This window comes from Cygnus olor, chromosome 1 (assembly GCF_009769625.2).
Source record: "Cygnus olor isolate bCygOlo1 chromosome 1, bCygOlo1.pri.v2, whole genome shotgun sequence".
NCBI lineage: Eukaryota > Metazoa > Chordata > Aves > Anseriformes > Anatidae > Cygnus > Cygnus olor.
The window spans coordinates 30,646,066-30,661,257 of NC_049169.1; positions in this window are offsets into that span (position 1 = coordinate 30,646,066).

Here is a 15,192-nt window from a genome sequence, read left to right on the forward strand (position 1 = left end):
TTCATAAACCTATCTGCGTTGCCTGTGCCATGATTACAGCACAGGGAGACCAACAAAGAAATCATACCTGTACATGCCCTCCTCTACACGGTTTGGTTAGTCCAGGGTATTACTTGGCTCTGGCTAACCAGTTGCAAAGCCGGTTGCCAGAGTGAAGGTTTGTGATGCTTCTCTGGCATGGAGGGCCCACCAACAGCAGAGAAGTGTGAAGATATTCAGTCCTGCCTTTGGCAGTTGGAGAGCAATGTTGGAGTGCATGCCCAGAGAGATGCAGGACATTGCCTGCAGTCACCTGGAAGCCCAAGAAGCAAAACCAGCATGATTGATCACTCTGTGGCACCTTACGAGGTGCCTGTGGAGCTGCAAATTGCTACCCACGCCACAAAGAGTGGAAGTGGGCACTGATGGATCAGTTGGTCAGTTCACACATACCCAGGAAATAACCATAGAGGTAATATGGGAGCACTGAAGAGGGATTAGGAAAATGAGGCGTATCAAACACATTCAAGTCCCTGCCAATTGTGGCTAATCACCCGCAAGCTCCTACACCTGCAGGTCATGTCTCACCATCACCAAGGGCTGAACCTGTGCACCTCACCATTTACAGACCTGGCCTTGGCATTACCTCTACCAACCCTGCACATATTTTTTCCAGTGCATCTACAGCACATCTGTGCTTATCAGCACTATAAATTCATATTGCTGAAGTTTCTAGCCCACCTCTTCTTCCATTTCTCATGTCTAAATCTAGCCTCTTAATCCCATCCAGTAAATCTTCCTGCTTCCATACCAAGGACCTAGAGCAGATTTGGGTTTTTGACATAATTCTTTCCTCAGAGGGCTTCTCTTCTGGAAAAAAAAAAAAAAAAAAAAAAAAAAAAAGTCTATCACCCCTGACCAAAGCTGCAGTCCGTAATTTCACACTGACTGATCATGTAGTAGTAGCATATCCCCTCCCTGACCAGCTCCCACATCAGGGCCTCACTCTCAAACAGTAAAAAAGATGGTGGGCTGGAAAAATTAACCTGGTTCCCTTTACCTTAAACCTCTGCAAGTCAGAGCATTCCCACAGCACAGCAAGGGGAAGTTTGTTTTCCAGACTTTCTGTATTCACCTCTTTCTACAAACAGCAGCATATGAGATGAATAACGGATGAAGTGGGTATGTATTTAATAGCAGAGCAGTCAAACAAGTAAATAACAAGGCACATGCTTGCAGACATCTGTCTGTCACTGCAAACAAATCCTACCCGCGGAAGGTCAGCTCCCCCTCATGCCTAAGCACTGTCTATGCCTTTCTTTGTTGTAGTTTAGGACTCTGCTCATCCAGCTGACCAGTTTTCTTACTCCAGCACCAGATTTCTCCCTTTGTTCCCTACAGATCCTGGCTGTTGAACTTGGGCAGAGAATTTCACTCCCTATAAGGATCTAGCCTTGAAGATCTACATATAACTTTGCTGTAGGTAAAGGAATTACACTGGTAAACTTCAATTTAAGAGAAAATTAAGAAAATTTCCTGTAAATCAGCATATACTTGATGCAATGGAAATTGTATTTGGAGAACAAAAGTGTCAGGTGTACAACAGCAGCTGTCACACACCTACTTTCAACCTTCCTTCCCCATTCCCTTTCCCCAAAGAGCTCCACTCCATTAACCACTACACAATGTCAGAGCTGTCTGAAAGTACATCTCTTGTATATAACAAGCAGAACCATGAAAAAATCAGCTACAGTGGATACTATTTTCTTTGAGACTGTTTTTACTTGTGAAAATTCTCAGCTTTTATATTCCGTGTGGACTCTGTGACCTGAAGAGAGAAGAGAGATGATAGTGGAGCAGGTCAGCTTTGTTGCTTCATAAAAAAAGTGTTCTACTGTTTATTGAACTAATGAAGTATGTCTGCCATTTTTTATCTTTTCTTTTTTTCCTTGTGGTTGATTTCAGACTCTGGTTAAAGCTTCTCCCAGGGCAGGGGCACTTATCAGAGCTCTCTACAGAGTGGGTTCTCTAGTATATGAACTCACATTGCAGCCTTTCCTTCAGTCAAGGCACTTCAAGACTATCTGGCTGCCTGAATTCATTTAATTTCACTTTAATTCATCCAACAAATTCAAAAGTTATTGCTGGCAACAGAGAAGCGCAGTGGAATTACATAAGAGACTGAGCTAAAAATCACCGCAGGCCTTCCCTCCTTGCTTCTCTACATGCCGGCATGCAAAGAGAGAATAAAATGTGCAAAAATACCTTAAAATATCTGAGGAGAGAAATGAACCTCAATAGGACAGGTTCTCCCACATCTGTATTTTCACCCCAGACCTGCAGTGATTTCTGCTGAAGATGTTCCTGCCCTGACCTGCAGAGGCTGGCTGGTGGGAATGGCTCCTGCTGCTGCCTCCCACCCAGTGACTTCCTCCCCGTGTCCCTGCCCTAGGGAAGTATCTGTACTGCAGGCATCCATTGCTGGAGCAACCCTAGCTGCTACCAGCAGCACCGAGCCCTCAAGGCCAGACCTACAAGGCTGAAGGATTCCACTGCCAATGAACCTGTCAGCGAAAAATATACTGTGACCTGGGAAAAAATAAAGAGGGCCCTATAAAGCCTCACTTTATCTTCCCTTGTTTCGTGCTGGTCTGTGTCATCACAGCTCTGTGCATGTGTAGAAAGAGAAGCAGAATTAATTTTTAAAAAAAACTAAATCTCTTCTTACTGTAAAAATAGGTCAAACACAAATCTAAAGGATGTGCCTTCAATACATTTTCTGCCATAAATCTTGCTAGTGTTCCACTGTTTGTTGCTGCGGTGTCTGCTAATCTATTCAATCTCTTTATCACAAGGGATTTCATTACAGACCCACTCGTAATTACTCACAAGTCTTAGAGTGTTGTCTCCATCCAGTGGTGAAACTTTAAAAATGCTGCTTTCCTGGAGCTTCAGTATTTCAGACTTCTTGTTAAGCATGAAATACATTAAGTGCTGATCATAAATTGCAATAACTATTAACTGGATAACTACACTGAAACATCACATATGAAACCTAAAAATGCACACTCCTATAATAAAATGAGAGATATTTTGTTACAAAAATCTCAACAGCAACTGCTGTGTGTTTTAATTCTTATCCTCTCTCAGTTCTCAACATTCACTTTGAAAGCTGATACTCTTCTGCCAATATAACAGTGTCTGGAGACAAGAAGGGAGGGACTCACCCACCTCCCTCTTCTGTTCCTCCTCTGGTTTCGTACAGCTACATCAATAACCTCCTCTTGCCTAATGTAAAAGAGGAGCGCTTCTGGCAGTTCACATTTCTTAGGTGTGGCAGTAGGAGGACTCCACTACAGAGTGTGCTGGGTTAAATGAACGAACGCAGCTTCACCAGCAGAGACTCAGTAATTAAGATCCTGCTTCATTGCCATGTTGATTTTAGCTGCCATGGATAGAAAAGAACAAAATTCAGACAGAGTCGGCTGTCACTACCCAAAGGAATGCTAGGTTTATTCCTCACTGTAGCAGCTTATGCTTTAAGTATTTTAGAGCCAGGATGCCCCAGCTTGACTCTTACCTTGCTCTTCAGGAATTCATTATTTTTTTCCCTTCTCTTCATTTTTGGCATGGCCTCAGCAAACATTTGGTCCCAGATTCTCCTCACAAAGAAGAGAAAAAATGATGCTGTCTGAATAAGGCAAGAGCAACTTTATCAAAAAACGGTGTGAAAGGTTAACTCAGACGATAAATGGTCTGTGCCAGACTCTCAGCGATGTTACATTGACCTGCTTTTTGTTTTGTTTTGTTTTCCCTAATTGCTTTCAAGTATGCCAAGGTCTGGCCGATCTCCAGAAACCAGGAGCAGAAAAACAGTGCAACTCCATTTTTAACCCATCTCCTTGGACTACCCTCAAGGCAGCACTGGCACAGCTCAGACTGGAGGTCTTTGTATTCTGAGGATGTTGCTGAAGTCTGTACAGATGCACCCTACCTCCTGTGCATGTGTGAAGCTGTAGGATGGGATTAGGAAGTAACCAATTTATTCAATATTACATTTCAGCATTTTAAATCCATGCATGGTCCCTTCCCTTTTGAAGGCATCATAGCTCTGAAGTCGATAAAAAGAGTTGGCAGCAGAGCTGTGCCTGGAACATTTGGAGAAAGATTTTGCTACTGAATGCTCAGTTGCCATTCCCATCGGCTGCCAGGTCGTACCCTTGATTCCAGAAAGTTTTGAAATTAGTCTTGCCAGAAAGTTCAGGACTGTTTGGACCACCTCCTTGTTCCTAGGTTACAGCCTCAGCAAACAGCTTGGTTCATTCAAATGGCCCTTCTAGACTGAACAGCGCTGACAAGACACTAAGAGCACATGAAGTTATGTGTGAACATATGCTCATAATCTAGTTTTAAACCCTCATTAAACTAGACTGCAAACCTGGAAGTACTGAGGTTATTTCTTCTTTCATTGTTGAAGTGCTGAAGAAAGCTATGAATTTATATAGAAGAAAATCTCTCTCTCTCAGGAAAAGCATTAGGAAGACTAAAAATTAAACAATCTTCCTTTTATTCCACTCAGGTTTCTTTAAAATAAATGATTCAATTCTTCAAAAAGACACGACATTTTGGAAAAAAAAAAAAAAAAAAAAAAAGTTCTCCAGATCTCCACGACCTGTTTGTATCTTTTCTTGGCCATGTCTTTACCAGCACACACCTCCACTCTCAGGCTCCATTTTCAAGGAAAGCATTCAGGCAAGAATTGGCCTGTTTTGTTGGCTTGGAGGAAGAGAGAAGAGGCTGAAAGACATCTGCACACCTGAAACAGGAGACAGAGAGCAGTCTCCTCTGCTCAGGAGGAGTTCTGAAAGTCCAGCAACAGCGCTACTGGAGCAAACTTGCATCTAGACAGGGGCTCCTGCCCCTGCTTCTTTTTAGATGTTTGCCACATGATCTCTACTGCCTAAAAAGTATGTTATTTTTTCCACTTAAAGACAATCAGAAAGGAAACAAATTTACTAACCTTGTCATACAGGGAGAAAAGTACAATACCAAGGACGTGGTCTAATTATCAATTGAAGTGGGATCTACCAGCAAGTGTATTTTACCAGTAAGTACGGGTAAAATACAGGTTCCTTCCTAAACAGATTATATCCATTGGGTAAGGATATCAGGCTCAGCACCCCACCCCATCACATCACATCTATAGTCCTCCCTCTCTCCTCCATTTTTCATGTTCTTTAACAGATGCATTCTCTTAAACCTTTGCCATATAGAGATACAAGTAATCACCTAACTACCTTTCCAGACAATCCCACAGATGAGACAGAGGCTGACTATGATATCCAGCTGATTTATCAGTTCCTAACCTTGCACCCTGAAACTCACAAATCTTCTGGCCCCATCAGCCTGCAATGACCTGAGAGTTCTCCACCATCTTTTACACAGAAGTAATTCTGGTCAATTTACAATGCCTTTGAGAAAAGGCCTCGAACTGCCCAAACTCTTAGTCATTCACCGCGGTCATTCACCGCATTTAAATCCTCTGATACGTGGAATTATGCGTGTACCCTTTGTCCAAGGAAAGAAAACTTCAGAACATAGAAGTCCTTTCATGGAAAGTTTCTTCTGTCTGTTAAACAAGCCAAGGCAGCCATCACCCATTTCTTGGCTGGACACTGCACAGATCTGACTGAAGAGTTTCCAGACTCCCACAGTAACTTATAGATGTATGATCAGCCAGCCTTGCAAGGCTTTGCATCCACACCAGAAGTCAGCATCAGATGACTCCCTTATGCTGCATATCCTTTCATGTCACAGTCCCACTGAAGTCCCATTAGGTCTGATCAGCCCTATTCACCTGGCCAGGCTCTAAAGTGGTGCCGCTGATGTGGAGTCACATAAATCACTTTATATGCTCCTGAATGTGCACAGTTGTTCATGGCTTTATATGTGTGCAGGTGGTCAGAAAGCAATGTTTCAGAGCTTAACCCAGGTTAATAGCTTAACCCTAGCTGGTTGGTAGCACCAACTCTTAAATCATAACAGTCTTCTTGTGAGTAACAAAACTGGCAGCCACCACGTATCACTGGATCCCTACCTAGTTCTCTTTCTCAGTCATCTCTCTTATTATTACAAGTAGCTCCAGGCTCAAGGGTCAGTAGAGTTGGAGAGTTTACATACCTACCCACAGCGTGCAGAGACTGGTGGCCATCATTCTCTCCAGTCAACCTCCTAGTCCCTGCTAGGGAAAACCCCCAAGTCCTTCCTGGGTCCCTCCATCCCCCCCACCCAGTCCAGGTGATGACCTTGACACTGAGTCTCTTAAAATGACAGTAAAGAACAGGCAACAGCAACCATGAGTGAGCTGCCAAAGAATCCCTCCCTTGCAGCTGGCTGCAATACTAAACCAAAGCTTGTGGCCTGTCTTCCACATCTGTGCTGGTATCACTGTGCTATCCTGTGCTAGGTAAAAATATTCCGAGCCCTTCATTAGCTACAGGAGTTGGTCAACATTGACTTCCTTGCTATGCCTAGGAGACTAACTTCTTACAATTACAGCTTGTGATAAATAATGGGTACTTGAAGAAAAAAAAATAATAATAATAATAATCATCATCTGAAATCCTTCCTGACATATCATTATTGCACTGGGAGCTGGGATTTCTCCACTTTTATTCCAACTTTCCCAGGTTAGGACGTGTTTATTTTTCTGGGAACTCAGTTCACCATTGCTCCTCCTCCATTCTCCCAGAACAAACACTAATTCTGGACATGCACAGATTTATTTAGGGCAAGGAGGGAGGCTGCAAGGAGGACAGGGCATGCTGACAGGCACTCCCCATATCTCACTGCTTTGCCTGGCTTATACTTATACTTATGGGTTCTGCATCACAGCAGTACAGAGTCTGAGTACACGGTTTTGCACAGTAACTAGAAGACCTGACAGGCATGTGTGACAGTTGCATCCCCCCTCTATTTTGTGCTAGCAGCGCTCCGGCTCAGGTGCTGCTGATAAGCAGGCCTAATTGGACACAGGCATTGTAAAATTGTACAGAGTCACACCTTATCAGGAACTAAGCTGCCTGTCCAAGGACATGAATTCCTATGCAGAGCTGGTGTAGTTGAGAAACTACTAATAAGAAAAAAGAAAAAAGAAAGAAAAAAAAAAAAAAAGAAAAAAAAAAGGCCTGTATTGGATGACTGTTGAAGGAAGGAATTTGACTACAAGTCAACAACTTTACACTATAAATACTTGCAGCCACTAGAGCCCACTGAGCAGGGACACCTCTCAGGGTTGTTCCTCAAAGCTTAGGGATCCCTTACCTGGCATCTGATGTTTACAGCAGGGTAAGTGGCACTGCTATATACTTGCAACGTTCACATTTACCAAGTTTAAGTGACATTTTGTATACATCAAGCTAGCTTAATTATTAGGCTTGTAGTAGGTAGTAGAAGGTTTGACCTCCAATCAACCATAATAGAATACTTGACTGCCATCTATGTTTGATCATTAATTCTGCTTAATCATTGATTAATAAATCCTTTTAGTTAACCTCAAGATAAAAATATTTTCAATAGTTCACCTGCAACACCAGGCAGCAGCACAAGGTACTATGTATGCACATACGTGTGTGTAAAAAAAAGAGAGGACTATCATCTTAGATGTTCCTGAACAATCCGTAGGCTTTATAAACCTAACAAATTTGAACAGACATTTATTTACAAAAGGGGATCTAATACCCAGATGTCTTTTCTGAGAAGCTTTTTATCTGTTTGGTTATTCAGAGAGAGAGAAATATGCATGTAATTCTAACAGATACATATGATAAAGGCTTCAGAAAATATATTGCTAATATACTAACTGGAGAAGCTGCAATTCATCTTAAAAGTTTGCCCTGGCAAATTAGCTGAAGTCATTTTAGGTAAGCAATAGTTCATTGACCCAACCTTCCTAATAACACTTCTAACTTCACAAGCAAGAACTGGGTGTGAAATTGGAATGTGGTACGTAACCTTTTCTGATTTTCTATGCTCATGCATATGCCATTTCATAGCAAACTGTAAAAAAAAAAAAAAAAAATGAAGAATATAAATAAGACTCAATTTCTTATGCTATTCCTTTAGATATGTCCATCTTAAAGCTGTATAATTTAGATTGTATAATTTATAGTCAGACGTTTATTTTGTAATCTCTCTCTCTCAGAAGAGGGGCCTAGAAGTCTAAAACATAAGCGATGATGAGTATGGGTGAAAAAGAGAACAAGACTGAAGTTATTTCTTCTAATGAAAAATAAAATTTAGGGTGCAGAGACAGGATTTGCCCTGAAAAAGTGCAGAAAGAAGTAGGAGTGACAGAAGACAACTGAAACCTGAATGCATACAATGAGGCTGTAAGAAATTACTATTAGAGACTTGTATCTGCATAGAGAGCATCACATCAAGCTGAGCAGGAATGCATCTGCAAGTCTATTCTTACTAGAAAAAGTCATACTAACAAGCTGTAAGTTGATTGCAGAAAACAACAGGATGTTTAATGAACTTTAGTACAGCCTGTGATTTTAAGTCTTAGAACACCAGAATGGTTGTACTAGCTCAAACCTAGGGTCCTTCAAGTCTAGTACTCTGTCTCCAGCAACTCCAATAAGGGAATACCAAGGAATGTTAGCACAGAGTAAGCACATTTCATGCTTTTCCCTTCTACTCCCCCAGTTCCAAATATTTTCTGTTCAGGAAATTTCCGAGTTTGAAGAGGTTTATCTATTTATTTATCCCCAACAGAAATCTCTTCCAAGATTTGCCCATTTTCACCTTGAATTTGTCTAATATTCTTGTCTCCACCCTATTTTTTGGCTAGTTCTGTGTATCTACTATCTCTTCCATGAAACATTGCTGATTTTCTTTGTTTTCCTGGAACTGGCTGGTCCTTGTAACACCAAAAGACAGTCAACAGTTGATCTCTATACACAATCTCATTATCACTGATGATTGGGCTTCTGCTCATCCCCGTTATAGCCATCTCTTCAAGGCTGAAGAATGCCTCTTAGCCATTCATCACATGGAAGCCCTTACCATTTAATTACCCTTGCTGCCATTTTCCAAAATCTTTCCAATTCTACTATAGCATCTTGAAAGTAAGGGGATCAGAACTGACCATAGTACTGTACAGGTCAGTGTCAGTTATATTTTTCTTGTTGTCTGCTCCTTCCTAACATCTGTTTTGCTTTCTCATTGCTCCTAAGCACAGAGCTGATGCTTTCCTAAACCTATTCTCTACAAGATCTTGTTAACAGTAATCATCACGGGCCCATTATTTTACTTTTTACCCCCTGAACACCACTTTATTTACTTTGAATTCCATTTTACTGTTCAGTTATCCAGGCTTCTCAGAAGTTTCTCAAAAACACTCATAAGAAATGAAGCATCAGAATGACTTTCCAAGTAATATGTACAAAATAAATCTGACATGGCATCAGCAAACCTATTAATTTCAATGAGTGCTATAGAAGATACACTTGAGAATCCTGTACAGGCGAAATAGTTGTTTTCATACAATTTATCCACAGTTATATGTGCCTCAAATGGCAAATCTTTCTCTTTACTCTTTCAAGATTTTAATATTGGTTTATGTACACTATTGCTTCATAGACTTCTACAGATCAGCTGAGCAAATACGAAAGATTTTACACCCTAAGACACTGCTCTATTCACAGGAAGCTAATTTTTGCTGGTCAAAATATTTACTAATTTACATATATAATTAATAACTGTGAAGAGACCATTATTATAGTCATCCCTTCAAATTTTCAATGCAGTCAAAATGGGGGGGAGGGGGATGGTATTAATTTTTTACAAATGTTCAGTAGAATGGTTCCAGCAAGAAGAAACATAATCTCTGCACAAAGACCAGCATGTCAATGGATTTCTGAAGAAAAATAAGCTTTCCTTGGGCACAATAATCTCTAAGTCACTGTTTTGGAGACATGGTTGCTGGTTAACTTTTAAGATTTGAAATGGAGTAAAACCTACAAGCATGTTCATAAGAAATAAGCCTGTATTTCTAGAATATGATAGGTAACTAACGTATTTTCTGAACCTAATTTATGTAATTTATTTGCCTTGAAAAGCACTGTATGGCGTACAAAAATGCACAAAATGATAGCTTGTTTTTTATTTCATAGGGAAGTACTGCTGTGTGATACAGCACTTCTTTGGTCCTCAGACTTCATGGATGGCAAATAAGCAGATTTATGGCATTGTTAGAATAGACTGTGGCTCTCATGAGGTGTGACAGCTGTTATTTCATACTATTTAAGTCAGAGTGAAGTGACAGTCAGCCACACACTGTAAATGATACCTACAGGCATAAATAATGTGTATCCACATGATTCCTCCAGCATGTAAACACAATAATGTAGTTACACTCCCTCTTTCAGATGTACTCGCCTTGGCACATCAAGACTGCTCACTGGGTAGCTGTGATGTTCCATGACAAATCACCCATTCTTCACTCTTCGCTATTCTTTATGGCAGGACCCACGCCTTCTCAAATGTACAGTCTTGTTGCATTTGCCATTTTTCCAACCTGAATCCTTTTTAAAACACAGACCAACTGAATTACCAGTAAAACCACAGATATGAAAATAACTGCTTATGTCTTCTCTATAAAATATGTGTATTGGAAAAAAAAAAAAATAATACACATATCAACATAAAACAAGGATAATTCCTGATCCAACATATTGGGCTTCTGGGGCAAGGTTTTGGTAGCTTGGGAGGAGGAGGGGGGGAAGGCTGCAGGGGTGACCTCTGTGAGCAAAGCCCAGCAGCTGCCCCATGTCAGATCAGAGCCAGCTCTAGACTGCTCCAAAAGGAACCCACTACTGGCCGGAGCCAAGGCAGGGAGCAATGCTGGTTGGGCCTCTGGGAGAACGGACTGAAGAAAAAAAAAAAAAAAAAAAAAAAGAAAAAAAAAAAACTGCTGTGATACAGCAGCTGGGAGAGTGAGGAGTGAGAAAATGTGAGAGAAGCAGCCCTGCAGCCCCCAAGGTCAGTGCAGAAGGAGGACAGGAGGTGCTCCAGTTGCTTGAGCAGCAGTTCCCCTGTGGCCTGGGGAGAGGCCCCTGGTGGAGCAGGCTGTCCCCCTGCAGCCCATGGGTCCCACATGGAGCAGATCTCCACGCTGCAGCCCCCCCGTGGAGGAGCCCCCGGTGGAGCAGGTGGATGTGGCCTGGAGGAGGCTGCGGCCCATGGAGAACCCCCGCAGGAGCAGGCCCCGGGCCGGAGCTGCAGCCCGTGGAGAGGAGCCCCCGCAGGAGCAGGGCATCTGGGGGGAGCTGCCGCCCGTGGAGGACACATGCTGGAGCAGTTTGCTCCTGGGGGATGGACCCCGTGGTACGGAGCCAGGTGGGAGCAGTTCTTGAAGAGCTGCTGCCTGTGGGCAGCCCCCGCAGGCTCATTTCGGGAAGGATGGCATCCGGTGGGAGGGACCCCCAGAGTGAGCGTGAAGGAGCGGCGGAGACAAAGCATCAGGGACTGACCGCAGCCCCCATTCCCTGTTCCCCTGTGCTGCTGGGGGAGGTGGCAGAGGATGGTGGATGGGTGGAAGGTGTTTTTAACTTTCCTTTAGTTCTCGCTGCTCTACTCTGTTAGTAATGGGCAATAAATTATACATGTGTTTTGCCCATGACAGTAATTGGTAAGTGATCTCGGTGTCCTTATCTCAACCCCATGAGCCTTTCTTCCCATCACACTTTCTCCTCTTGTTCTTTTGAGGAAGGGGACAGAGAGTGGTGTTGAGAGAGCTGCCCATCACTGTGAAACCACCACATCCACCTTTGCCACAACAGAAGAAAAATGTTTCAACAGAAGCACCATATAAACAGGACATGTTTTGTAACACAGCCAACAGTTATTATCTGATGCAGTATGTTAATTTGACTCTGACCCAGGCGGTACCTTACCAAAGTAAAAAACACGCTGAGTAAAGCCAGAAGTAACTCATGATAAGACTACAGCGTCAGGAGACAAGAAACCTTGCCATTCCTTGCAGCTGTATCTCAGATTATTTACGTAACCAGGGGTGACTCAGGTCAGGGCTCAAATGCACGACTGAATTATGAGTATCTAATAAGTGACTGTGTGTCTCAGCAGCGATAACTCACAATAACAACTTGCATCGCCAGTGAAGGACACGTAAGCTGATCCCAGTGCCTTGGAACTGGGCATAAGACAGCACTTGGTTAACAAAATTCCTATGACAGGGATGATTTCATAAGGTGCCACATGCTATTTTTCTTATGTGCCTGTAAGTTGAAATAAATCATTGTTTTTAAAGAGCACAAAAGTTAACTATAGAGGTCTAAGTGTTAAAGTCTCTTATTTCCAGTATCTCATACAGAATCCTGTTTTGTTTTTGTTTTAATCAAGTATTAAATGTCCTGATTCCCTCAATACTAAAGGAATTTTATAAGAAAAAAGTTACCCTACTCACATTAGTCTACACTCACCAAAGTTTTTCGCTTCTTTGTTTGACTTCAAGGTTATCATGCAAAGTACTGCTTTAGTGTAAACTTGCTCTGCCAGGTCTTTTTTTTTTTCTTTTTGAAATGTTGATAGGTTAAATTTATACCAGCAGATTTCATGTGAGAGATCCTCTGTCAGCACCTGTCTAGCTTTATGCGAGATTGGGTATCATTTGTCCTGCAACTGACAGGATAAAAGCAGAAAGCCACTATAAAAGCCCATGCTGTGCACTTGGCTAACTCAGTAGAATATGGGGAAAGACAGGAGGAAATCAGGTTGCACCGAAGTGGTTTGTACCATTTCAAAAAAACTTCCTTGGATTGCAAAATATTTTTCATATGCACAGAATAAAACACAAGTAGAAACATAATAACTACAGCAATTGCCAAATGGGAAAAGTAGAAGGAGTGGAGGCCAAGACATCAAAAGGAAATGAAAAAAAAAAAGGAGGGGGCAGGGGGAGGGGTATTACCCAAGGAACAGAGAATGTCTCTCTTGATTTTAATCAAGAATCTGGATGCCTACCTGTGCAATTTGCTGTAGGGATCCTGCTTTGGCAGGGGTTTTGGACCCGATGATCTCTCAAGGTCCCTTCCAACCACTACAATTCTGTGATTAACAACATTTTTAACAACAAACCACGAGTTCTGCATTCAGTTCCTAGCAGGAGCATGTTGTATATATGCTTTACCTGCACAGGCAGCTACTTCATTTATTTGTACACAAGTGTTAACATCTGAACTGACCCCAGCAACACAGCCAGCGCTCCCTCCACACTGCCCTGTCCCCAAGCTTTAGCTACCAAGAGGTGGCAGAATCATCAACCCCCAAGCAGGTGGGTTAGCTGCCTAGCAGGCCAAAGACCCGTTATTTTAAAAGACTTCAAATTTACATGTTAAAGCAGAATGACTGAATCAAAGCCTTTGTTTGGACTCATTAAGGAATTTGGGTGGAGGATAGAGTATCTTCCCTCTCTGCTGGAACTCTGCATGCTCAGCATTATGATCATGGCATTACAATGGGTTCTTGTTCTTCAGCCAGGTGGAGTCTGGAGAACGCTGCCCCAGGACAGGCATTTCAGATTTGCTTCATAATTTAATTGAGTTCTCTAAAGCGCCTATTGTTGCATGACAAGAGAAACGTATGTTACCCCTGCCCCGTGGGCATAATATACAACTTTTCATCAAAACACTAACCAAAACCCTGCATATTCAAAGCTAAAAGTCTTGCCTGTGCCAGGTGTTGAAGCAAAATGGTGTGAAGTCAAGTGGGACCCCTCAGACAAGGCTCACTTCATCTTTCTTATTTCCCATTAAGCATATTCACCTCTGTGCCAGTGGGAGATGAGGAACAGATGATAGTGGTATCAGCAACAAGCAACCACCTAAAATGTATTTTCTCTCCTCCTCGTGTTTAGATAAAATTCTGGTAACAAGTGGTGCCTAACAAGAGGTTTGTTGTGAAACAGAAAACCACAGCTTCAGGAAACAGCAATACAGTTACATTGCCCAGGTCAGCTGATGTGGACTACTTAATGTTCTGTATCTCTTGACCTAATCCACCCCGAACAGCAGATGTCCTGGACTCCGGAAAAAAAAAATTCCTTCCACACCCCATCTGAGGGTACCATCCTGTAGCTCAATATCCTGCAACACATCCATAACATCCCTGAAGTCACATGAAGATTCATCTCCATATGTTGTCCCCCACACCGTCCACTTTATTAAAACAACATTATTAACATTGCATTGGAGGAGATTCCTGTTTTGGAAGATGAGCTGCACTACTAGTGCATGTCCCCTGGGTCTTCCACAATTCCCAGTCTCTCCCTAGAGCCAGGCCAGTATCCCCAGTGGACCTCAGTCTCAGTCTCCATCGATTCAGACCAACTGCATGCATAACAGGAGACACCACACACTCCCTAGTCAGGCAGCCATATCAGGAGAAAGCAGAGTCCTTTATTCATGTTTCATCTGGGACCTGATTAGCAACTGAAACACAAATACGCATTTTCAGCCTGACTACTTCCTAGAAAGGTTCCAGGGTAGAGGTTGCCATCCCTGTGCAGGGAGGAGTGTTGTGATTCATAAGGAGCTGGGTGAACAGTAACACTAGAACAACCACTACAAACATTTCCTTCCCTTACATCCAGCCTGAAACTGTCTCTGCGTGTGGTTCTGGCTTCCAGAAGTAATGCTATCCATAGTTCTTCAGCTGAGGACTTTGGACAATCAAGTCCCAGAAAAGCTCTTAAGAGACACTCTCAATACGAGTTAAGCACAACCAACCATCCCTCAGCATAACAGATCTTCCATCATCTCCAATACATTTAGACCTAAAAATTTGGTTTTGCACTATTAAGATGGAAGACTTGCTCAGGTTCCAGGAAAGCCAGTTCTAATGATAGATGGCCCAATGAGACATGTTGAGTTCTGAAACTTCCACATCCCCCACCTTTGAAGGATTGGGCCTGAAAAACCAAGAACTTTCGAACCAACATGGCACCATCCTAACCTGTCCCTCAGAATTCAGTGGAGGACCATTAGTGTTGATCATACTGCTCTCATGCAGCTCAGCAGGGTAGACAATTCAGACAGCAGGGAAAGACCACAGTTCAAGGCAGAAGCTTTCTGCTGATACACCTACTACCTCTAGGAAGAAAGAAGACCCTTTTACACAGGCCTTTTTTGT